At 43.2% G+C, this 26840-nt stretch overlaps 1 pseudogene; it reads right to left on the bottom strand.

Annotated features, from left to right (window-relative positions):
• The window catches only part of LOC123408568, a 37624-nt pseudogene that overhangs the window by 8224 nt on the left and 2560 nt on the right, over positions 1–26840 (bottom strand).

Genomic DNA, 26840 nt, shown 5'->3' with positions numbered 1-26840 from the left:
TCTAGCTGAGCTGGGGATTGAACTCCCGCAAGAGGCTATCACTGATAGAATTCTTCAATCACTGCCACCTAGCTACAAGAGCTTTGTGTTGAACTATAACATGCAAGGGATGAACAAGTCACCCGACGAGTTATTCGCAATGCTGAAAGTCGCACAGTCAGAACTCTAGAAAGAGCATTGATACGTCTCAAACGTATCTATAATTTTTGATGATTTCACACTGTTAGCTTGCCTTCTTTGTATGTTTTATGTACCCTTTTATATCTTTTTGGGACTAACTTATTAATTCAGTGCCAAGTGCCAGTTCCTGTTTTTTCCGTGTTTTTGACTCTTTCCAGATCTGATTTTGGAACGGAGTCCAAACGGAAGAAAAACCCCCAAATGATTTTTTCCCGAATGGAAGAAGTCCAGGGGGCTTTTGGGCCAAGCCAGGTGGGCTCCAGGGAGCCCACAAGCCCCCACTCCGCCACCAGGGGGGAGGCGGCGGTGGGCAGGCTTGTGGCCTCCCTGGCCGCCCCCTAACCTAGGTATTTGGCCTATAAATTCCCAAATATTCCGCAAAAAATCACGGGAGCCTCGAAAATACTTTTCCGCCGCCGCAAGCTTTCGTTTCCGCGAGATCTCATCTGGAGACCCTTCTCGGCACCCTGCCGGAGGGGACATTGGAGTTGGAGGGCTTCTTCATCATCATCATCGCCCCTCCAATGACTCGTGAGTAGTTCACTTCAGACCAACGGGTCCGTAGTTAGTAGCTAGATGGCTTCTTCTCTCTCTTGGATCTTCAATACAAAGTTCTCCATGACCTTCATGGAGATCTATCCGATGTAATCTTCTTTGGCGGTGTGTTTGTCGAGATCCGATGAATTTTGGACTTGTGATCAGATTATCTATGATATATATTTGAGTCTTTGCTGATTTCTTATATGCATGATTTGATATCCTTGTAAGTCTCTCCGAGTCTTGGGTTTTGTTTGGCCAACTAGATCTATGATTCTTGCAATGGGAGAAGTGCTTGGTTTTGGGTTCTACCATGTGGTGACCTTTCCGAGTGACAGTAGGGGCAGCAAGGCACAAAGCAAGCAGTTGCCATCAAGGGTAAAAAGATGGGGTTTTTATCATTGGTTTGAGATTATCCCTCTACATCATGTCATCCTGCTTAAGGTCTTACTCTGTTCTTATGGACTTAATACACTAGATGCATGCTGGATAGCGGTCGACGTGTGGAGTAATAGTAGTAGATGCAGAAAGTATCGGTCTACTTCTTTCGGACGTGATGCCTATAGAAATAATCATTGCATAGATATCGTCACGACTCTGCACAGTTTTATCAATTGCTCGGCAGTAATTTGTTCACCCACCGTCTACTTGCTTTCATGAGAGAAGCCACTAGTAAACACTACGGCCCCCGGGTCTATTCACATCCATCGTTTACATCTCCGCTTTTACTTTGCTTTGTTACTTTGTTGCTTTCAGTTCTCACTTGGCAAACAATCTATAAGGGATTGACAACCCCTTCATAGCGTTGGGTGCAAGCTTTTGTGTCTGTGCAGGATCTTGAGATACTCTTCCGCCGGATTGATACCTTGGTTCTCAAACTGAGGGAAATACTTACCGTCGCTGTGCTACATCACCCTTTCCGCTTCGAGGGAACACCAACACGAGGCTCCAAGGCCATGGGGGAAATCCTTTGCATACTTGCCTAGGAAGTCCCTTAAGGCGTAGCTGTAGCTAAAGGATTTCTGGTGCCATCGACATAACTATTTCTGGCGCAGTTGCAAGGGATACACAGCAAACATCAAGCATCAAGTGTTGATGGTCAATAAGACCACTGGTTTCAAGAGAAACGACAAAGTCAAGAAGGGGAGCTCCAAGAAGGGTGGCAAAACTGTTCCTACTCCGATGAAGAAACCCAAGGCTGGACCTAAGCCAGAAACTCAGTGCTATTATTGCAAGGGGATGGGTCGCTGGAAGTGCAACTGCCCCAAGTATTTGGCTGATAAGAAGGCGGCCAACGCCAAACCAGGTATATGTGATATACATGTTATTGATGTGTACCTAACCAACTCTCGTAGTAGTGCTTGTGTATTTGATACCGGTTCTGTTGCTCATATTTGCAACTCGAAGCAGGGACTGCGGAATAAACAAAGGTTGGCGAAGGATGAAGTGACGATGCGCGTGGGAAATGCTTCCAAGGTTTATGCAATCGCCGTCGGCACAGTCTCACTTCAGTTACCATCAGGATTAGTCATGAACTTAAATAATTGTTATTTAGTGCATGCGTTAAGCATGAACATTATATCTGGATCTTGTTTATTGCGAGACGGTTACTCATTTAAGTCAGAGAATAATGGTTGTTCTATTTTGTGAGTAATATCTTTTATGTTCATGCACCCAATGTGAGGGGTTTGTTCATATTGAATCTTGATTGTGATGACACACATATACATAACATTGAGACCAAAAGATGTAGAGTTAACAATGATAGCGCCACCTTTTTGTGGCACTGCCGCTTAGGTCATATTGGTGTAAAGCGCATAAAGAAACTCCATGTTGATGGGCTTTTGGAGTCACTTGATTTCGAATCGCTTGACACGTGCGAACCATGCCTCATGGGCAAGATGACTAAGACTCCGTTCTCCGAAACAATGGAGCGTGCAAGTGACTTGTTGGAGATCATACATACCGATGTGTGCGATCCAATGAGTGTGGAGGCGCGCGGCGGATATCGTTATTTTCTCACCTTCACTGATGATTTGAGTATTTATGGATATATCTACTTGATGAAGCACAAGTCTGAAACGTTTGAAAAGTTCAAGCAATTTGAGAGTGAAGTTGAAAATCATCGTAACAAGAAGTTCAAGTTCCTGCGATGTGATCGAGGGGGTGAATATCTGAGTTTCGAGTTTGGTGCTCACTTAAGACAATGTGGAATCATTTCATAGTTGACACCGCCTGGAACACCACATCATAATGGTGTGTCCGGACGTCGTAATCGTACTTTGTTAGATATGGTGCGATCTATGATGTCTCTTACCGATTTGCCGTTATCGTTTTGGGGTTATGCATTAGAGATAGCTGGATTCACTTTAAATAGGGCACCATCATAATCCACTGAGACGACACCATATGAGCTATGGCATGGCAACAGGCCAAAGTTGTCGTTTCTTAAAGTTCGGGGATGCGATGCTTATGTCAAGAAGCTTCAGCCTGAAAAGCTGGAACCCAAAGCGAAAAAGAGTGTCTTCATAGGTTACCCAAAAGAGACAGTTGGGTACACCTTCTATCTCAGATCCGAGGGGCAAAGTGTTTGTTGCTAAGAACGGAGCTTTTCTTGAGAAGGAGTTTCTCTCGAAAGAATTGAGTGGGAGGAAGATAGAACTTGATGAGGTTGTGGAACCTCTGCTCCCTCTAGATGGTGGCGCAGGGCAAGGGGAAACCTCTGTCGAGGCAACACCAGTTGAGGAGGAAGCTAATCATGATGATCATGAAGCTTCAGATCAAGTTACTATCGGACCTCACAGGTCGACAAGATCACGTACTACTCGAGAGTGGTACGGGAATTCTGTCTTATCTACAATGTTGCTAGACAACAATGAACCTGCGAGTTATGAAGAAGCAATGGTGGGCCCGGATTCCAATAAATGGTTAGAGGCCATGAAGTCCGAGATAGGATCTATGTATGAAAACAAAGTGTGGACTTTGGAAGTATTACCTGAAGGTCGCAAGGCTATTCAGAACAAATGGATATTTAAGAAGAGGACGGATGCAAATGGTAATGTGACCGTTTATAAAGCTTGACTTGTGGCAAAGGGTTTTTCACAAGTTCAAGGAGTTGACTACGATGAGACTTTCTCACCGGTAGTGATGCTTAAGTCCCTTCGGATCATTTTAGCAAGAGCTGCATTTTTCGATTATGAAATCTGGCAGATGGATGTCAAAACAACGTTCCTTAATGGTTTTCTTAAGGACGAGTTGTGTATGATGCAACCCGAAGGTTTTGTCGATCCGAAGAATGCTAACAAAATGTGCAAGCTCCAGCGATCCATTTATAGACTGGTGCAAGCATCTCGGAGTTGGAATAAGCGCTTTGACGACGTGATCAAAGCATTTGGGTTTATACAAGTTGTTGGAGAATCTTGTATTTACAAGAAAGTGAGTGGGAGCTTTGTAACGTTCCTCATATTATATGTGGATGACATATTGCTGATTGGAAACAATGTGGAGTTTTTAGAGAGCGTAAAGGATTACTTGAACAAATGTTTTTCAATGAAAGACCTAGGAGAAGCTGCTTACATATTAGGCATTAAGATCTATAGGGATAGATCAGGCGCCTAATAGGACTTTCACAAAGCACATACCTTGATAAAGTTTTGAAGAAGTTCAAAATGAAGCAGTCCAAGAAGGTGTTCTTGCGAGTGTTACAAGGTATAAAGTTGAGTAAAACTCAGTGTCCAGTAACTGCGGAAGATAGAGAAAAGATGAGTACCGTCCCCTATGCTTCAGCCATAGGGTCTATCATGTATGCAATGCTGTGCACAAGACCGGACGTCAGCCTGGCCATAAGCATATTCTGGAGTGGATCACTAGACGGCGGTCAAGAATATTCTAAAGTACCTGAAAAGGACTAAGGAAATGTTTCTCGTTTATGGAGGTGATGAAGACCTCGTCGTAAAGGGTTAAGTCGACGCAAGCTTTGACACTAATCTGGATGACTCTAAGTCTCAAACCGGATACATATTTATTCTTAATGGGGGTGCGGTAAGCTGATGCAGTTCCAAGCAAAGCATCATAGCAGATTCTACATGTGAAGCGGAGTAGATGGCTGCCTCGGAGGCAGCTAAGGAGGGTGTTTGGATGAAGCAGTTCATGATGGATCTTGGAGTTGTGCCGAGTGTACTAAATCCAATAACCTTGTTCTATGACAACACTGGTGCTATTGCTCTAGCAAAGGAACCAATGTTTCACAAGAAGACCAGACACATCAAACGACGCTTCAACCTCATCCGCGACTATGTCGAAGGAGAGGACGTAAATATTTGCAAAGTGCACACAGATCTGAATGTTGCAGATCCGCTGACTAAACCTCTTCCACGAGCGAAGCATGATCAACACCAGAAATGCATGGGTGCTAGATTCATTCCATTGTGGGTCCTGGGTTGCTTTGGCGCGCCCCACCCGGTCAATCCTGTGTTGTACTTGACTTGACTCTCCCCAGGTCGAACAACGATGTGAGACTAGATTATTGACTCTAGTGCAAGTGGGAGACTGTTGGAAATATGCCCTAGAGGCAATGATAAAATAGTTATTATTATATTTCCTGTTTCAAGATAATCGTTTATTATCCATGTTATAATTGTATTGAATGAAAGCATAGATACATATGTGGATATATAGACAAAACAATGTCCCTAGTAAGCCTCTAGTTGACTAGCCAGTTGATCAAGGATGGTTAAGGTTTTCTGACCATACGCAAGTGTTGTCACTTGATAACTGTATCACATCATTAGGAGAATGATGTGATGGACAAGACCCAAAATATAAAAGTAGAATGTGATCGTGTCATTTTGTTGCCATTGTTTTCTGCGTGTAAAGTATTCATTCCTATGACCATGAGATCATGTAACTCACTGACACCGGAGGAATACCTTGTGTATATCAAACATCACAACGCTACTGGGTGACTAAAAAGGTGCTCTATAGGTATCTCCTAAGGTGTTCATTGAGTTAGCATGGATCAAGACTGGGATTTGTCACTCCATGTGACGGAGAGGTACCTCGGGGCCCACTCGGTAATACAACATCACATATAAGCCTTGCAAGCAATGTGACTCAAGTGTTAGTCACGGGATCTTGTATTACGGAACGAGTAAAGAGACTTGCCGGTAACAAGATTGAAATAGGTATAGGATACCGACGATCAAATCTCGGGCAAGTAACATACTGAAGGACAAAGGGAATGGTATACGGGATTATATGAATCCTTGGCACATAAGTTCAACCGAGAAGATCTTCGTAGAATATGTAGGATCCAATATGGACATCCAGGTTCCGCTATTGTATATTGACCGGGGAGTGTATAAGGTCATGTCTGCATAGTTCTTGAATCCACAGGGTCTGCACACTTAAGGTTCGGTGACGTTTCGGTATAGTTGAGTTATAGGTGTTGGTGACCGAAGGTTGTTTGGAGTCCCGGATGAGATCACGGAAGTCACGAGGGTTTCCGGAATGGTCCGGAAACAAAGATTGATATATAAGATTGTTTCATTTGGTCTCCGGAAAGATTTCGGGCATTACCGACAGTGTACCGGGAGAGACGAATGGGTTCCGGATCTTCACCGGGAGGTGCCCACCCACCCGGGAGTGAGCCTGGTGGTTTAGGGGTGGTGCACTAGCCCTTAATGGGCTGGTGAGTCCATACCAAGAGCACCATGTCGGCTAGGAAGAAAAAGAAAAGAGAAAAGAAAAGAAAAAGGGAAGAGGGAGGTGGGAAGGAAGAGCAGGACTCCTCCTTTCCCAAACCGAGCTGGAGGTTGAGTCCTCCTCTCCACTTCGGACAGTGCCCTAGGGGCTCCCTTGAGCCCCAAGGTTAGCCCCTCCCCTCCTCCTATATATACTAGATATTTTAGGGTTTTTGAGACACAACTTGGCCACGTGCAACTCAATCCTATACCTCGTAGTTCTTCCTCTAGATCGGATTTCTGTGGAGCTCGAGCGGAGCCCTACAGGAATAGATCATCACCATCACCGGCGCGTTGTCACGCTGCCGGAGAACTCATCTTATTCCCCGTATATCTTGCTGGACCAAGAAGGAGGAGATCTTCATCGAGATGTACGTGTGCGGAACGCGGAGGTGCCGTCCGTTCGGTGCTAGATCGGGAAGGATCGTTGGACGACGGTGATTTGAATCACGAAGCTGTACCACTACATCAACGACGTTTCTTAACGCTTCCCACTTAGTGGTCTACAAGGGTATGTGGATCTGATCTCCCTCTCGTAGATGAACATCACCATGATAGGTCTTCGTGTGCGTAGGAAATTTTTGTTTCACATGCAACGTTTCCCAACAAACATACCATTCATCTCACATAGATCAAAATGTATGAGTTCTATAGGTGCCAAGTTTCTCTCTTCGGCAGCCGTGTGAGGCTTCCGAGGCTGCTTCGATTGCACACATACTCGATAGCCGAGATATTAAACCAAAATTAATATGACATAAACAAGAATGTCAAACACTTGTATCATCATTAATACTAGCACATATTTGGTTTACTGACTTATTGCAAAAATCTGAAAGGGAAAAGCGGAACAAGCCTCCGCACTCATAGCCTTTGCCTATAAATTGTCCTAATCTCGACACGATTACTTTATTTGACTCTAAAACTACCTTAAACCCATATCGACATAGAAGGGAGTCGCTAACTAGATTCTTGTTCATAGTACAGACATGCTGCATGTTCCTTAGTTGCACGATCTTTCCCGAAGTAAACTTCAGATCCACCATGCTAATGCCACAAACAGAAGCATGCGATCCATTCCCCATTAGGACAGAAGAATCCCTTGCGACCTGATAAGAAGTAAACAAAGAGACATCGGCACACACATGAACGTTAGCTCCTGAATCAATCCACCATGAAGATGATTGAAATCCTGAAAGCACAATAGGTAAATTACCATAGCCATCAGTATTGCTAGCGGTCACCATGTTGACTCTCTTGGAGCTGGTTTTCCCTCTACGGTCTGCATGTTCTCGGCATTCCTTGAAAAAGTGTCCCAGTTTCCCACAGGCGTAGCACTCTAGCTCATCCTTGTTGATCTTCTTCGTCTTGAAGGTAGTAGTCTTTATAGGCTTGTTGAAACATGCTTGTTCTTTCCTTTTTTTCTTGTTATGTGGGAAACTTTGTACCATGTTGGCAGTAGGTTGAACCTCACCTCCTTTCTCCGTAGTGTCTTTAGCCCGAGCTTTCTCTTCAACATCAAGAGATGCACTCAGATTTTCAACTAATATCTCCTCTCTCTTATGTTTCAGAGAAGTGACAAAGTTTCTCCATGAGGTGGGCAACTTTGCAACCATGCACCTAGCAACAAATTTATCGGGTAGATCACACTTAAGGAGTTCCAGCTCCTTCACAATACACTGTATCTCATGAGCTTGTTCAACCACATAACGGTTTTTGACCATCTTGTAGTCGTGAAAATTCTCCATGATGTACAGTTCACTACCTGCATCTGTAGCATCGAATTTAGCCTCCAGCGCATACCACAGTGTCTTTCCATCTTGTATGTGCATGTACACATCGCACATACGGTCAGCAAGAACACTCAAAATGCATCCCACAAACATAGTGTTTGCTTCCTGGAACTTTATCTGATCTTCATCACAAGCTCCCTCTGGCATGCCAGCACTAACATGGAAAACTTTTAGAGCAGTAAGCCAGAGCGTGGATCTCACTTCCCACCTCTTAAAGTGCACACTGGTAAACTTATCCGGCCTCAGTGCATAATCAAATCTAGCCATAGTTAACTCGGGAAATTGCCTCGATTAGGTTTTTGGATTGTTGGAAGATTAGGCAAGTTCATGATTAATTTCACTAATAATTCAAGACTAAAACAGAAGATAGCATGCAATACTCTAGCAATCCGTCAGAGCAACTGAACATGCACACCATCACTGCGCAAGAAGCACCAACTACAACGATCAACATAAACAGATTACAAGTAACGTACAGTTCGTTAGTTGCAACAGGAGCAACTATGTTGACGATGATGTTGGTGAAGACCCTTTGTTGATGGCGATGAATACGACGATGAGGAGCACCGCCTGACTTGGACGGTAGACGACCCGTGGTGACGAATTTGAGTAGTCGTGCAAAGCGCTTCCAAAAAGCCTAATTCGCCCTCTCCCGGTGTAGGATCGCAAGGACGAATGGTTCCGAAGACCTGCTCTCTCGCACAATAATGCACGTCGGCATTCGAGATGAGGTAGACTATGATGGCGGCGCAAGTTGTGAGACGAGGCAAAACCCTAGAAGTTTTCGGTGTGTCTTTGACCGACCACGGTAAGCAGTATATATAGGAGGACCAAGGTCGGTTCCGTGTCGTGACCACATCTCAAACCGACTTGGTTTCCAAGTCGTGTACTTATCGGACAAGAAATTATGAACTTGTGTGACAAGACATAAAAAATAAAATGGCAAAAAGAAGCCGCGACCCGCAAGGCATCGAACCGGAATTCGGCGAACCATTCACGCGCATGTCGCACGTACGCCCTGCTTGCTAGGCCAGGCGAGCGAGCGCGTGATACGTCTCAAACGTATCCATAATTTTTTATGGTTTCACGCTGTTATCTTGCCTTCTTTTTATGTTTTATGTACCTTTTTATATCTTTTTTGGGACTAGCTTATTGATTCAGTGCCAAGTGCCAGTTCCTGTTTTTCCGTGTTTTTGACTCTTTTCAGATCTGATTTTGGAACGGAGTCCAAACGGAAGAAAACCATGAAATGATTTTTTTTTCGAAGGGAAGAAGTCCAGGGGGCTTTTGGGCCAAGCCAGGTGGGCTCCAGGGAGCCCACAAGCCCCCACTCCGCCACCAGGGGAGAGGCGGCGGTGGGCAGGCTTGGGGCCTCCGTGGCCGCCCCCTGACCTAGGTCTTGCGCCTATATATTCCCAAATATTCCGCAAAAAATCAGGGGAGCCTCGAAAATACTTTTCCGCCGCCGCAAGCTTCCGTTTCCGCGAGATCTCATCTGGAGACCCTTCCCGGCGCCCTGCCGGAGGGGACTTTGGAGGTGGAGGGCTTCTTCATCATCATCCTCGCCGCTCCAATGACTCGTGATAGTTCACTTCAGACCTACGGGTCCGTAGTTAGTAGCTAGATGGCTTGTTCTCTCTCTTGGATCTTCAATACAAAGTTCTCCATGATCTTCATGGAGATCTATCCGATGTAATCTTCTTTGGCGGTGTGTTTGTCGAGATCCGATGAATTGTGGACTTGTGATTAGATTATCTATGATATATATTTGAGTCTTTGCTGACTTCTTATATGCATGATTTGATATCCTTGTAAGTCTCTCCGAGTCTTGGGTTTTGTTTGGCCAACTAGATCTATGATTCTTGCAATGGGAGAAGTGCTTGGTTTTGGGTTCTGCCATGTGGTGACCTTTCCCAGTGACAGTAGGGGCAGCAAGGCACACATCAAGCAGTAGCCATCAAGTGTAAAACGATGGGGTTTTTATCATTGGTTTGAGATTATCCCTCTACATCATGTCATCTTGCTTAAGGCGTTACTCTGTTTTTATGGACTTAATACACTAGATGCATGTTGGATAGCGGTCGACCTGTGGATTAATAGTAGTAGATGCAGAAAGTATCGGTCTACTTGTTTCTGACGTGATGCCTATAGAAATAATCATTGCATAGATATCGTCACGACTCTGCACAGTTCTATCAATTGCTCGACAGTAATTTGTTCACCCTCCGTCTATTTTCTTTCATGAGAGAAGCCACTAGTGAACACTACGGCCCCCGGGTCTATTCACATCCATCGTTTACAACTCCGCTTTTACTTTGCTTTGTTACTTTGTTGCTTTCAGTTCTCACTTGGCAAACAATCTATAAGGGACTGACAACCCCTTCATAGCGTTGGGTGCAAGCTTTTGTGTTTGTGCAGGATCTTGAGATACTCTTCCGCCGGATTGATACCTTGGATCTCAAACTGAGGGAAATACTTACCGTCGATGTGCTACATCACCCTTTCCGCTTCGAGGGAACACCAACGCAAGGCTCCAAGGCCACGGGGGAAATCCTTTGCATACTTGCCTAGGAAGTCCCTTAAGGCGTAGCCACAGATGACGGATTCCTGGTGCCGTCAACACAACTATTTCTGGCACCGTTGCAAGGGATACACAGCAGCCATCAGAAGTATTTCTGGCGCCGTTGCCGGGGAGGAGAAATCAAGATCTATCCAAGTAGGTCTCACAAACTCTTCTCTTGCATTTACTTTTGTTGCTAGTTGCCTCTCGTTTTCCTCTCCCCCACTTCACATTTGCCGTTTTTAGTCGCCTTTCGCCTTCGCCATTTTCTCTTGCCCTTGCCGTTTTCCTTTACTGGTTTCTTGCTTTCTTGTGTGATTGTTTGTTTGCTGAATACATCATATCGGAAAACACCAAACTTTGCGACTTCTCGAGCACTAATAATAATGATTTTATTAGTACTCCGATTGCTCCCGCCACTAGTGCGGAATCGTATGAAATCAACGCAGCTTTGCTGAATCTTGTTATGAAAGAGCAATTCTCTGGCCTTCCTAGTGAAGATGCTGCATCCCATCCCAATACCTTCATTGAGCTTTGTGATATGCAAAAGAAAAGAGATGTGGATAATGACGTGATTAAGTTGAAACTTTTTCCTTTCTCGTTGCGAGATCGCGCAAAAACTTGGTTTTCTTCTTTGCCTAAAAATAGTATAGATTCTTGGGATAGGTGCAAAGATCATCTCCTTACGTAACGATATCATGAATTTCAAGCAACTTGATCATGAACACGTTGCACAATCTTGGGAGAGGATGAAGCTTATGATTAGAAATTGGCCCGCTCATGGCTTGAGTTTGTGGATGATTATACAAATCTTTTACGCTGGCTTGAATTTCGCTTCTCACAATATCTTGGACTCCGCCTCAGGTGGAACGTTCATGGAAATCACGTTAGGAGACGCTACAAAACTCCTAGACAATATCATGACCAACTACTCTCAGTGGCACACTGAAGGGTCGCCTGCTAGCAAAAAGGTGCACACTATAGAAGAGATTAACTCGCTTAGTGCTAAGATGGACGAGTTGATGAATTTGGTTGCTAGTAGAAACGCTACCGTATATCCTAATAACATGCCACTATCTTCTTTGATTGAGAGTAGCAACGCTAGTTTAGACATGAATTTTGTTGGTAGGAACAATTTTGGCAACAACAATGCTTTTAGAGGAAACTATGTTCCTAGGCCTTTTCCTAGTAACTCCTATAACAATTATGGAAATTACTATGGCAACACTTATGGAAATCATAACAAATTACTCTCTGATCTAGAGAGTAATATCAAAGAGTTCATCAACTCTCAAAAGATTTTGAATGCGTCCATAGAGGAAAAACTACTCAAAATAGACGATTTGGCTAAGAGCGTTGATAGGATGTCTTGCGATATTGATGCTTTGAAAGTTAGATGCGCTCCTCCCAAGATCAACTTGGATGAAACTTTGATAGCTATGCGTATCTCCATGAATGAGAGCAAAGAAAGAACCACCCAAATTCGCTCTAGACATGAATGGTTTAAAAGGGTGCGTTCTAGTGATGCAAATCGCGAAGATCTTAAAGTGCTTGGTGTGTCTCCTCTTGAATCTTTGTTTTCGCGTGTCAAACCTACTTATGGAGGGGCTGGATATGAATCCACTTTGGTTGAAAAACGCCCCAATGATTCGGAGTCCACCTATCTTGATGATAAAGGTGTGGAGAGTGGAGTAGAAGAAGTCAAAATTTTGGGTAGTAATGAAACTCCCACTTTGGATTTCAAGGTATTCAATTACGATAATTGCTTCGTGTTTGAATGCATTTCTTTGATGCAATCCATTGCAAACTCTCCACATGCTTATAGCCAAAGTAAAGCCTTTACCGCACATATCGTAGATGCTATGATGAAATCTCTTGAAGAGTATCTCGAACTAGAAGTCTCTATACCTAGAAAACGTCATGATGAGTGGGAACCTACTATCAAAATTAAGATCAAAAACTATGAGTGCAATGCTTTGTGTGATTTGGGTGCTAGTGTTTCCGCGATTCCAAAGTCTTTATGTGACATTCTTGGTTTTCATGAGGTTTTCTCTTAATTTGCATCTTGCGGATTCTACTGTCAAGAAGCCCATGGGGAGGATCGATGATGTTCTTATTGTTGCAAATAAGAACTATGTACCCATGGAATTGTACTTGACATAGATTTGCAATCCTCCATGTCCCATTATTCTTGGTAGACCTTTCCTAAGGACTATTGGTGCTATCATCGATATGAAGGAAGGGAATATTAGATTTCAATTTCCCTTAAATAAGGGCATGGAGCACTTTCCTAGAAAGAAAATAAGATTTCCTTATGAATCTATGATGAGGGCTACCTATGGTTTGAGCACCAAAGATGACTATACGTGATTCCATCACTTTCGCCTAGCTAAGGGCGTTAAACAAAAGCGCTTGTTGGGAGGCAACCCAATGAATCTATCCTTTTTCTTTCTGTTTGTGTTTTCCACACTTTCATAATTCTGCTATGATTGTGTTTTTTGTGTTTGTGCCAAGCAAAACCGTTATGATTAGTCTTGGGGATGATCGTTTTGTCATGCTCGAAAAGACAGAAACTTTCTGCTCACGAAAAGAATTTTCATTTTTTTTGTATGAGATTTTGAGTTGATTCTTTCTGCTTCTGATTGCTACGCAAAATCTTCAGATTGTCGTAATTGTTCAGAATTTTTGAAGTACCAGAGGTATACGAAACATACAGATTGCTACAGACTGGTCTGCTGTTAACAGATTCTGTTTTTGTAGTGTTGGTTGCTTATTTTGATGAAACTATGGATAGTATCGGGGGGTATTAGCCATGGAAGAATGAAAGTACAGTACCCCAACATCAGTACAACCAGAATTTAAGTTTGCTACAGTACCTAAGGAAGTGGTGGTTTGCTTTCTTGTACTAATGATATCACGAGTTTCTGTTTAAGTTTCGTGTTGTGAAGTTTTCAAGTTTTGGGTGAAGTTCTTATGGACAAAGATATAAAGAGTGGCAAGAGCTCATTCTTGGGGATGCCCAAGGCACCCCAAGAGATTCAAGGATGCGTAAAAGCCTAAGCTTGGGGATGCCCCGGGAAGGCATCCCCTCTCTCGTCTTCAATCCCTCGGTAACGTTACTTGGGCCTATATTTTTATTCACCATATCTTATGTGTTTTTGCTTGGAGAGTCTTGTATCGTAGGAGTCTTTTATTTTTGTTGTGTCACAATCATCCTTGCCGCACACCTAGAGAGAGAGAAATGCACACACCTTGATTTTGTCCAGCTTCACTTATATCTTTTGGTAGACAATTCAGCTCACATGTGCTTCACTTATATCTTTTGAGCTAGATAGTTTTGCTCTATGTGCTTCACTTGTATCTTTTAGAGCGCAGCGGTCCGTGGCTTGGTAGTTGATCTATGCTTTGAAAGTAGTCTCAAAAGGGGTAGTTATCCAAAGGGATACGAAAACTTCCACCTTCATGTGCATTGAATAGTTAGAGAAGTTTGATTCATCTCAATTAGTTTTGAGTTGTGGTTATGGTAATATTGAAGTCATGCTAGTAAGGTGTTGTGGATCTAGAAATACTTGTGCTGAAGTTAGTGATTCCCGTAGCATGCAAGTATGGTGAACCGCTATGCGATGAAATCTGACCATGATTAGTCTATTGATTGTCACCCTTGCGTAGCGGTCGGGATCGCGCGATGGTTTATACCTACCAACCCTTCCCCTAGGAGTATGCGTTGAATGCTTTGTTTCGATTACTAATAAAACTTTTGCAACAAGTATATGAGTTCTTCATGACTAATGTTGAGTCCATGGTTTAGATGCACTTTTACCTTCCACCATCACTATCTTCTTAGTGCCGTGCAACTTTCGCCGGTGCACAAAACCCACCATTAGCCTCCCTCAAAACATCCACCATACCTACCTACTATGGATTTTTCAAAGTCATTCCGAGATATATTGCCATGCAACTACCACCATGACATGTGCCACCACGTCTACATTGCCATTGCACGATCGTAAGATAGCCAGCATGATGTTTCCATTGATGTCTATGCCATGCTAGATCGTTGCCACGGTACACTACCGAAGGCATTCCATATAGAGTCATAATTGCTCTAAGTTTTGAGTTGAAAGTGTGATGATCATCATTATTGGAGCATTGTCCCATGTGAGGAAATAAAAGAGGCCAAAGAAGCCCATAAAAAAAGAGGCCAAAGATCCCACCAAAATTAAAAAAAATGAGAGAAAAAGAGAGAAGGGACAATGCTACCACTTTTTCCACACTTGTGCATTTTGAGCACCATGATCTTCATGATTGAGAGTCTCTCGTTTTGTCACCACCATATAGCTAGTGGGAAATTCCCATTATATAACTTGGCTTGTATATTCCAATGATAGGTTTCCTCAAAATTGCCTTAGGTCTTCGTGAGCAAGCAAGTTGGATGCACACCCACTAGTTTTCTCTAAGAGATTTCACATAGTTGTAGCTCTAGTGCATCATTTGTATGGCAATCCCTACTCATTCACATTGATATCTATTGATTAGCATATCCACAGCTCATTGATATGCCTAGTTAATGTGACTATCTTCTCCTTTTTGTCTTGCAATCTCCACCACATTCCACACCATCTATAATGCTATAACCATGGCTCACGCTCATATATTGCGTGAGAGTAGAAAATGTTTGAGAAAGTAAAGGTGTGAAACAATTACTTGGCCAATACCGGGGTTGTGCATGATTTAAATTTGTTGTGCAATGATGATAGAGCATAGCCAGACTATATGCTTTTGTAGGGATAACTTTCTTTTGGCCTTGTTATTTTGAAAGTTCATGATTACTTTGCTAGTTTGCTTGAATTATTATTGTCTCCACGTCAATAGCAAACTATTGTTTTGAATCTAATGGATCTGAATATTCACGTCACATAAGAGGAATTACAAAGGACACCTATGCTAGGTAGCATGAAAGCATCAAAAATTCATTCATTATCACTTCCCTACTCGAGGACGAGCAGGAGTTAAGCTTGGGGATGCTTGATACATCTCAAACGTATCTATAATTTTTGATGGTTTCCCGCTGTTATCTTGCCTTCTATGTATGTTTTATGTACCTTTTTATGTCTTTTTTGGGATTAACTTATTGATTCAGTGCCAAGTGCCAGTTCCTATTTTTCCGTGTTTTTGACTCTTTTCAGATGTGATTTTGGAACGGAGTCCAAACGGAAGAAAAACCCCAAAATGATTTTTTTCCCGAAGGGAAGAAGTCCACGGGGCTTTTGGGCCAAGCCAGGTGGGCTCCAGGGAGCCCACAAGCCCCCACTCCGCCACCAGGGGGGAGGCGGTGGTGCACAGGCTTGTGGCCTCCCTGGCCGCCCCCTGACCTAGGTCTTGCGCCAATATATTCCCAAATATTCCGCAAAAAATCAGGGGAACCTCAAAAATACTTTTTTGCCGCCGCAAGCTTCCGTTTCCACGAGATCTCATCTAGAGACCCTTCCCGGCGCCCTGCCGGAGGGGACTTTGGAGGTGGAGGGCTTCTTCATCATCATCATCGCCTCTCCAATGACTCGTGAGTAATTCACTTGAGACCTACGGGTTCGTAGTTAGTAGCTAGATGGCTTCTTCTCTCTCTTGGATCTTCAATACAAAGTTCTCCATGATCTTCATGGAGATCTATCCAATGTAATCTTCTTTGGCGGTGTGTTTGTCGAGTTCCGATGAATTATGGACTTGTGATCAGATTATCTATGATATATATTTGAGTCGTTGTTGATTTCTTATATGCATGATTTGATATTCGTGTAAGTCTCTCCGAGTCTTGGGTTTTTTTTGGCCAACTAGATCTATGATTCTTGCAATGGGAGAAGTGCTTGGTTTTGGGTTCTGCCATGTGGTGAACTTTCCCAGTGACAGTAGGGGCAGCAAGGCACACATCAAGCAGTTGCCATCAAGGGTAAAAAGATGGGTTTTTTATCATTGGTTCGGGATTATCCCTCTACATCATGTCATCTTGCTTAAGGCGTTACTCTGTTCTTATGGACTTAATACACTAGATGCATGCTGGATAGCGGTCGATGTGTGGAGTAATAGTAGTAGATGCAGAAAGTATCAGTCTACTTGTTTCGGACGTGATGCCTATAGAAACAATCATTGCATAGATATCGTAACGACTCTGCACAGTTCTATCAATTGCTCGACAGTAATTTGTTCACCCTCCGTCTATTTTCTTTCATGAGAGAAGCCACTAGTAAACACTACGCCCCCCAGGTCTATTCACATCCATCGTTTACAACTCCGCTTTTATTTTGCTTTGTTACTTTGTTGCTTTCAGTTCTCACTTGGCAAACAATCTATAAGGGATTGACAACCCCTTCTTAACGTTGGGTGCAAGCTTTTGTGTTTGTGCAGGATCTTGAGATACTCTTCCGCCGGATTGATACCTTGGTTCTCAAACTAAGGGAAATACTTACCGTCGCTGGGCTACATCACCCTTTCCGCTTCGAGGGAACACCAACGCAAGGCTCCAAGGCCACGGGGGAAATCCTTTGCATACTTGCCTAGGAAGTCCCTTAAGGTGTAGCCGCAGCTGAAGGATTCCTGGTGCCATCGGCACAACTATTTCTGGCGCCGTTGCAAGGGATACACAGCAGCCATCAGCGCGCACGTGTGGTTCTCCCCTTTCTCTTCTCAACACACACTTAGAATGGTGGGGAGAACTCACTATATAAAGAGGTCCAACTCTTCCTTCACTAGCGGTATGGGATTAAACTTTAGCACCACCACACCACCACTTGTCATTTTATTCATGGGCTCAATTTGAGATTTCAGAATTTGTAGATGGACCAATTCTAACAATTTGTTTAACGGATAATTAGGTGTGTACCTTGGCCAAGGCTCTCCTCCATCAGGACAGTTACAGTTATGACAACTGCGTAAACCACCGCCTGGCATTGTTAGTCCTTTCCAGCAAAGTTTGCAACCCATGTACATTGAGTCCGTAAGAGACACTATTCGGATTATTTTCACACTAAACCTGAACCAAATTTTCTGTAAATTTAGGCAAGAAACGAACTTAGGTTCAAGTATTAAATACCAATAGTGAGTGTAGTTACATGGATGTAAAATACTAGTGTGGTAGGAGGATCGACTCCTCTCAAGGTGCTGATAGTTGTTTCAACTTTTTCTCGTGGTCTTTGTCCAGGATTGCGTACTTCAATTTAATATGGTTGGTTGTTGACCCTATATGGTAAGAATGCATAGTAGTGGAGTGAGTATGTTAGGATGTACAATAATTAAGGTACAGTTTTGTAGTAGAAAGTGCTCACATCTTCAATATTGTTTTCATTTCAGGAATATCAACATTTACGTGCCATCATGTACATGTTGTACTTTGAAGAGAGTGTTCCTGCACAATGTATATAATTTTTTGGGTTTACAGTATAGAGATGGTGAATAAAGAAAGCCAAAAGATGAGAGGTTTATGATACGTCTCCATCGTATCTACTTTTCCAAACTCTTTTGCCTTTGTTTTGGACTCTAATTTGCATGATTTGAATGGAACTAACCTGAAATGACGCTGTTTTCAGCAGAATTGCCTTGGTGTTATTTTTGTGCAGCAATCAAAGTCCTCAAAACGTCATGAAAACTTACGGGGAGCAGTTTTGGAAAATATCAAAAGTATCTGCGTCAAGTTCCACCTCAGGGGGTGGGCCAGTGGGCCACAAGCCCCTGCTCCGCCACCACCCCCTGGTGGCAGTGGGCAGGCTTGTGGGGCCCACACGCACCCGCCGCCCCCAACTCCAGCTCTATAAGTTGCCTTTCGTCCCAGAAAAAATAAGAAGATAAGTTTTCGTCGCGTTTTCGATACGGAGGCGCCGCCACCTCCTGTTCTTCATCTGGAGGGCAGATCTGGAGTCCGTCTTGGGTTCCGGAGAGGGGAAATCGTTGCCATCTTCATCATCAACCTTCTTCCCTCTCCAACTCCATGAAGCTCTTCGTCGTTCGTGAGTAATCTATTCGTAGGCTCGCTGGGCGGTGATGAGTAGGATGAGATCTATCATGTAATCGAGTTAGCTTTGATGGGGATTGATCCCTAGTATCCGCTATGTTCTGAGATTGATGTTGCTACTACTTTTCCATGCTTAATGCTTGTCACTAGGGCCCGAGTGCCATGATTTCAGATCTGAAATTATTATGTTGTCACCAATATATGTGTGTTTTAGATCCGATCTTGCAAGTTGTAGTTACCTACTATGTGTTATGATCCGGCAACCCCGGAGTGACAATAACCGGAACCACTCCCGGTGATGACCATAGTTTGAGGAGTTCATGTGTTCACCAAGTGCTAATGCGTTGGTCCGTTTCTTTATTAAAAGGAGAACCTTAATATCCCGTAGTTTCCTTTTGGACCCCCCTGCCACGGGAGGGATGGACAATAGATGTCATGCAAGTTCTTTTCCCTAAGCACGTATGACGACACACAGAATGCATGCCTACATCACATTGACAAACGGAAGCTAGCCACATATCTCTCCGTGTTATAGCTGTTGCATGATGAATACCATCCAAACAAATCACCGACCCATTGCCTATGAGTTTGTCCTCCTGCTGTTACTTGTCTTGCTTTGTTGTTGCTACTACTACTGTTGCCACTGCTGTTACTTGTCTCACTCTGCTGTTGCTGCTACTACTGTTGCTACTGCTGTTACTTGTCTTGCTCTGCTGCTGCTGCTACTACTGTTGCTACTACTGTCGATTGCTACTGTTGCTACTTGCTACTGCTATCACTACTACTGTTCCTTGCCGCTGCTATTGCTCGTTACACTGCCGTTACTCGCTACTTTGCTGTTATTACTGTGCTTGCAGATACTAATCCTTCAGGTGTGGTTGAATCTGACAAATTCAGCTGCTAATACTTGAGAGTATACTCTCACCTCCCGTCGTGCAAACCAACAAATTGGGTCGAATACTCTACCCTCGAAAACTGCTGCAAACCCACGCGCTCGTGGGCCATCAACAACATTCTTCGAGTCTCATTACTGGGGAGTGCTTTCAGCATTCTTCTGGTGCTGTTGCAGGAGAAGGTTTGTTGTCATAAGCATTCGTCTAGCTAAGGCCAGAGATTGCAGATCAGCATTTTTCCGGCGCCGTTGCCGGGGAGGTATTGCTATATTCTTTGAGTTACTTGGGATTTATATCTGCTGATCACTATGAAGAATCTGAAGGATCCGAAGATCAAAGTCTTGCCCTCAACTACGAGGGGAGGAAAGGAATTGCCATCTAGCTCTGCACTTGATTCACCTTCAGTTATGAGTAAGTTTGCGACATCACCTCCTGCTAGAAATCTTGATATGTCGCCTGTGCTTGATGATGCTTGTGATACTACTGCTAGAGATGCTATGCTTGATACTATGCGTGATAATGCTTTGCCTGATACTGCTAGAGATGCTATGCTTGATACTATGCCTGATGATACTATGCTTGATACTATGCCTGATACTGCTAGAGATGCTATGCTTGATACTGCTTTGCGTGATGATGCTAGAGATGCTATTTTTCCTGATGATGCTATGCTTGATACTGCTTTGTCTGATGATGCTAGAGATGCTATTTTGCCTGATGATGCTATGCTTGATACTGCTAGAGATACTCCTTTGCCTGATGTTCCACTAGGAGTGTTCCTTGATGCTCATATTGCTAGAGTTACTGCCAATGCTCGTGATACTTCTGATACTGTCGATACTATTGAGATAGAACCTGCTTTTGCTCCTGCTAGATCTAGCTCTCCTAGATATGAATTGCCTGATATACCTGAGGGTTATGTTATGGAGGGAGAGATAGCTGAGGATTTTCTTGCGTGTAAGGATGCCTATGATGCTGAGAAATTACTTCTCAAGTGGAAGGAAAAATCTCGGGAAGCTAGGATGAAAAATGACCCGAAGTTTGCCACTTCGCCTATCTTTGTCACCGATAAGGATTATGAATTCTCTATCGACCCTGAGATAATCTCTCTAGTCGAATCTGATCCTTTTCACGGTTATGAGTCCGAGACAATCATAGCCCATCTTGCCAAACTATCCGAAATAGCCAACCTTTTCACTAGTGAGGAGAAGATCCGCCACTACTATATCCTTAAGCTGTTTCCTTTCTCTCTAAAGGATGACGCTAAAGTCTGGTTCACCTATCTTGCTCCTGGATGTGTGCGTAGTCCCCAGGAGATGGTCTATTACTTCTGTGAGAAATATTTCCCTGCCCATAAGAAGCAAGTTGCCTTGCAGGAAATATACAACTTTGCTCAACTCCAAGAAGAGAGTCTTCCACAAGCTTGGGTAGGCTCGTCCGGCTACAAAATGCTTTGCCTGATCACCCTCTTAAGAAGAACGAGATACTTGATATCCTCTATACGGACTTACCGATGCCTCTAGAGACCACCTAGATAGTTGTGTCGGTTGTGTTTTTAGGGAACGAACTGTAGAACAAGTTGAGACCCTACTGAATAACCTCTTGATCAACAATAATCCTTGGACTATTCCCGAACCACCTCCTAAGCCAACGCCTAAGAAAAGAGGTATTCTATTCCTCAGTCCCGAAAATATGCAAGAAGCCAAGAAATCTATGCAAGAGAAAGGCATTAGATCTGAAGATTTCAAAAACCTACCACTTATCGAAGAGATCCACGGTCTCGATAACCCGATACAGGTAGTAGAAGTGAATTCTCTGTGTAGGTTTGATGAGAGTGATATTCCTTTTGATAAACCTGCTAGCTTATGCTTTGATGAATTTGACAACTTTGTTGCCAAACAACAGAGTTTCAATGATTATGTTAGCAGACATTTGGAACAAAGTACTCGTATGCTTAGCCATTTAAGTGCTTGTGTAGACAGAAATGTCAATGATCTGAAGCTTTTGAGTAAACATGCCTCTATGATTACTACTCAGGTAGAACAAGTACTTAAAGCTCAGAATGACCTGCTCAGCGAATTAAATGACAACTCTGTCAGAGTCATTACTAGAGGAGAAAAAATGACTGAGGAACCTTTGTATCCTAAAGGTCATCCTAAGAGAATTGATCAAGATTCTCAAGGAATCAATGCTGATACACCTAGTCATCCTAAGGAGAAGAAGAAGGATGATAGAGACCTGCATGACAGTTCACCAAATACTATCACACCTGAAGAACCTAATGATATTTCTGCGTCTGATGTAGAAACACAATCTGGTGATGAACATGAACCTGGTGACAATATGGACAGTGATGTTCATAATAATGCTCAACCTAGCCATGATGAGGATGTGGAGATTGAACCTACGGTTAATCCTGATAATCCACAACCTAAGAGATACGACAAGAATGACTTCACTGCTAGGAAGCTTGGTAAAGAAAGAGAGCCATGGGTTCAGAGACCTATGCCCTTTCCTCCTAAGCCATCCAAGAAAAAGGATGATGAGGATTTTGAGCGCTTCATTGAGATGATAAGACCCGTCTTTCTGCAGATGTGGTTAACTGATATGCTCAAGATGTCTCCGTATGCCAAGTAAATGAAAGATATCGTGACTAATAAATGGAAGATACGAGATCTTGAGATCTCCACCATGCTTGCCAACTACACTTTCAAAGGTGGAACTCCTAAGAAACTTGGTGATCCCGGAGTGCCCACTATACCTTGCTCCATTAAAGGAAACTACGTAAGAACTGCCTTATGTGACCTTGAAGCCGGTGTTAGTGTTATGCCGCTCTCTCCTTATCATAGACTTGAATTGGATAAGTTGACACCCACTAAAATTTCTCTGCAAATGGCCGACAAATCAACTGCTTTCCCTATCGACATTTGCGAGGATGTGCCTGTTGTGGTTGCTAACACCACTATCTTAACAGACTTTATTATCTTGGATATTCCCGAGGACGATGCCATGGCTATCATCCTCGGAAGACCCTTTTTAAACACTGCAGGAGCTGTTATAGATTGCAACAAAGGCAATGTCACTTTCCATGTCAACGGTAATGAGCACACAGTGCACTTTCTGAAGAAACGATATCCAGTGCATTGCATCAATGCTATCGAAAAGACTTCATCGATTCTCATTGGGAGCTTTGAATGCCCTATTCCTCGTGTCAAGATGAAGTATGATTTGCTTTTTGGGGAGATACATATCCCCATTGAGGTGACTTAGTTTTTATTCGAAAATTCTCCGTTCTCTCTTGCAATTCGAGAAGGTTTTGTCATAAAGATTTGATCAACCCCATTGACGGATTTCTTTCGATGACTATGAAACGGATGAATCAAAGAGTCACATACCTCTGTTTTGAGCTTTCCTTTTATGTTGCTTAGAAGAAAAATGATGGAATTAGTTTAGCTTTTACTGTTTTCTGGTTTAGCGTCCCGGAGAAAAATACCTCGAAAATAAAAGTTCTCCGATGGTCCTGAAAATTTAGTATGATTTTTTCTGGAATTTTTGCAAATTTGTGGGCCTGAGAGCTAGCCTGGGGCCCAGACCAGTGGGCCACAAGCCCTGCCACCACCACCTACCCCCCTGGTGGCGGGGTGCAAGCTTGTGGGGCCCACAGGCACCCCCTCCACTCATTCCAGCTCCCAGCCTCTTCTTCCACCTCTAGAAAAAATTGTTTCGCAGCTCAAACCCGTGTTCTTGCTCATTTGGCTGTGATTTTCGATCTCTTTGCTCAAAGCACCATTCTCCGAACCGTTTTGGGGAAATTACTCCTTGGTTAGTGACTCCTCCATTGGTCCAATTAGTTTTTGCTCTAGTGCTTTATCCTTCGCGTATTCTTGCTACCTTGGTGACCCTGTTCTTGAGCTAGAAATGTCGATTTTAATTGGTCCCAAGTAGTTTTAGCGTGTGATACGGTCTCTAGGCACTAGTAGGAGTAGTTGCTACAAGTTGGGTTAATCCTTATTCACTTTTCTTTCGAAGTCTCTAAAAATTTCAGAATTTTTCAGAGCTAGAAAAAGGAAAAGATGAGGAGGTTCTTGAGAGGCTCTTCAAACCGTAACCACAAGGAGGATGAGAAGAACCACCCAAGTACGTAGTCCCTCGAGTGACAGAAGTTCGAGCGTGCGAGTGGCCAAGTGATGAATTTTTGCGCGCCGCCGGACTTTATGAAGACTTTTATTACTTGGTGGAGAACGCAGGTCTTACTGCGTTCGTTGAAGATAAGTGCCCACAATATCTCCTCCTCACCAATATTTTCGTTCAAAGCTTCAACTTTTATCCGAGGAAGAATCCTCCCATGGTTGCGTTCATGATATACGATGTCCCCCAGTGCATGACGCTGCAGGATTTTTGCAATGTATGCAAATTACCTTATGTTGGGGATATCTGTGACCCTCGTCCATGGGACTTGGAGGATTTCATTGGTTCTATTGCTCTTGGAGAGGAGAGAGGAGTGTCTCGCGCTAGAATTGCTAGCATACATTTTCCTGTGCTTCGGTACTTCTCACTATTTGTGGGAAAATGTTTGATTGTCCGTGGGGAGGCTGGATCACTTAGTTCTCCAGACCTTGCGGTTTTGCACGAAGGCCTTTATAACGATAAGACTTATAGCTTGGGTGCTATAGTCGCTCAACGGTTGAACCTGAACCGTTCTAAAGGTGTCGTCTATGAAGGTATCTATGCTACACGTCTTGCCAGACACTTTGAGATACCCATTATACTGGGAGAGGAAGGAGAGATGCTTCTCCCTGAGAGATATCTTGATTATGATAGCATGGTTCGTCATGATTTTTTGGATAGAGATGCTAGTAGACGGATGATTTATAACCTGGTGTTTAGTCAGGGTACTCGAGAGACTATTACTTTGCCTGCTCCTTCTTTGTTTGATCTTCATCCACGTAGGTACACTATTATGCCCGCGGACATCTACGCATATTGGGGCTTGGCCCAACCACAGGCGCCCGTGCCCGAGCCGCTATTCGAGTACCAGACGCCAGTTTATCAGTGGGAGCCAAAGGATCTCACACAGCAGTGGCATCCACAGTCTGCTCCGGAGTATCCTGGAGCTGGTTATTTCCCACCATGGGAGTACAAGCTAGGCCAAAAGCCTAAGCTTGGGGGAGTACGTGTTCTCACCGACTTTACATTCATGCTTATGCTTCCACTTTGTTAGCCGGTGTTTACACTTTGCCACTGTATTATCCATGGTAGTTTATTTTCTTTTTCTTGTTTTCTTGTTTTGTGTCCTTTTGAGAAAACCCAAAAAGATTTTTCTTTCTCCTTTTGCTTGTTGGGAGCATTCCCGTGTAAATAGTTTTCTTTTTCTTTGTGTCAAGGTAGAAGATATTGGTTACAATGTTTATTGGTTCTTGCATGCTTACCTATTTAGCTTTCAAAGAGCCATAATATTTTGTCTTCTCCTTTGTGTTTGCCTGCAGATTCAGCTTAGTCCAATGCGCTTATTATCGTTTTCATCGTTCGATCGTGCAAATGAAAGGCAACAATGATGGTATATGATGAAGTGACTGATACTGAAAAGCTGGAATGAACTCTATCTATTTTGTTTTTGTAAATATGACTAGCTTGTCGACCCAGATTTAGCTTTGTTGTGAGAGAACCATGTTTGCAATGACAACTTAGAGATCATAGTTTCTGATGCCATGCTTATTTAGCTGAGAGCTTATAATGGTTTGTCTTGGATGCCAACATAGATTTTGAGATGACTATGATGTAGTATGATAGGATGGTATTCTCCTTTGAATGTTTGAAGTGGCTTGACTTGGCGCATGTTCATGCATGTAGTTGAAACAAAATCAACATAGCCTCTATGATGTTCGTGTTCATGGTGATTTATATCCTGTTCATGCTTGCATTCAATGTTAGTCAAACTGATTGCATCTTGATGACTGTTGTCGCTCTCTAGTTGGTCGCTTCCCAGTCTTTTGCTAGCCTTCACTTGTACTAAGCAGGAATACTGCTTGTGCATCCACTTCCATAAACCCAAAAGTTTTTCCATGAGAGTCCACCATAACTACCTATTTGCGGTATCTACCTGCTGTTCCAAGTAAATTTGCATGTGCCATTCTCTAAACCTTCAAGAAATAATTTGTTTTGCATGCCCGAACCGCTCATGTGGTGACAGAGGGCTATTGGTATCTTCCATGCTAGGAGGGTTATCCTCCACATGTGTTTATTCATAGTCATTCACGAGAAAGGGGCCGGTATTTGGGATGCCCAGTTCCACGCTTAAATCGAAAACATAACTGTAAAACAAGACTCCCCCCGGATTGATGTTAGTATGGACGGTACCCAAGGATTCGGCTAGCCGTGGAGTGTGATTGATTGGTGGTGGGGGAGTTAAAACTTCACTTTTCTGTTTGGGAACCGCCTATAGCATGATTAGCATGGAAGATATTGAGAACTCTTGGTCATTGCGTTGACAATGAAAGCATGCCACCCAAAATTATTATCTCTGTTTCCAAAGCTTGAGTTGTGGCACCTCTGCAAATCAATGCTTCCCTCTGCGAAGGGCCTGTCTATTTATTTTCCTGTCGAGTCCTCCTCCTCTTATATAAGCACCAATTAGAGAGCACCTCTGTCATTTCTATGCTTTGCTTTTGATTGATATTGAGTATGACTATGACTGGATCTTCGTTGCTATGAATTACAATGTTTAGTCAACCCTTGATCTTTGAAAGTGCTCTGCATTTATGTTTTGCGGTCTCAGAAAGAGCTAACGAGATACCACCTATACATATTGCTTCATGCTTGTTTTGACTGAAGTGTTGGTATTTTAAACTCATTATTATTTGCTCGTTAGCTGATTATGCCATTGATATTAGTTTACCGTGAGACCTTTGTGTCATTTGCTTATGTGGTTAACTTGTGATCTTGCTGAAATTCTGGTTATGAGTTAGACATAGTTGCAACAACAAGATCAAACAAAGTTTGTCAAAAAAATTCTTTCTCTCTCAGTTTGTCAACTAAGTTGCTTGAGGACAAGCAAGGTTTTAAGCTTAGGGGAGTTGATACGTCTCCATCGTATCTACTTTTCCAAACTCTTTTGCTTTGTTTTGGACTCTAATTTGCATG

Source organism: Hordeum vulgare, chromosome 7H, assembly GCF_904849725.1.
Source record: "Hordeum vulgare subsp. vulgare chromosome 7H, MorexV3_pseudomolecules_assembly, whole genome shotgun sequence".
Lineage (NCBI taxonomy): Eukaryota > Viridiplantae > Streptophyta > Magnoliopsida > Poales > Poaceae > Hordeum > Hordeum vulgare.
Note: the sequence above shows the minus strand (reverse complement) of the source record. Positions and strands in the feature narration are given on the sequence as shown.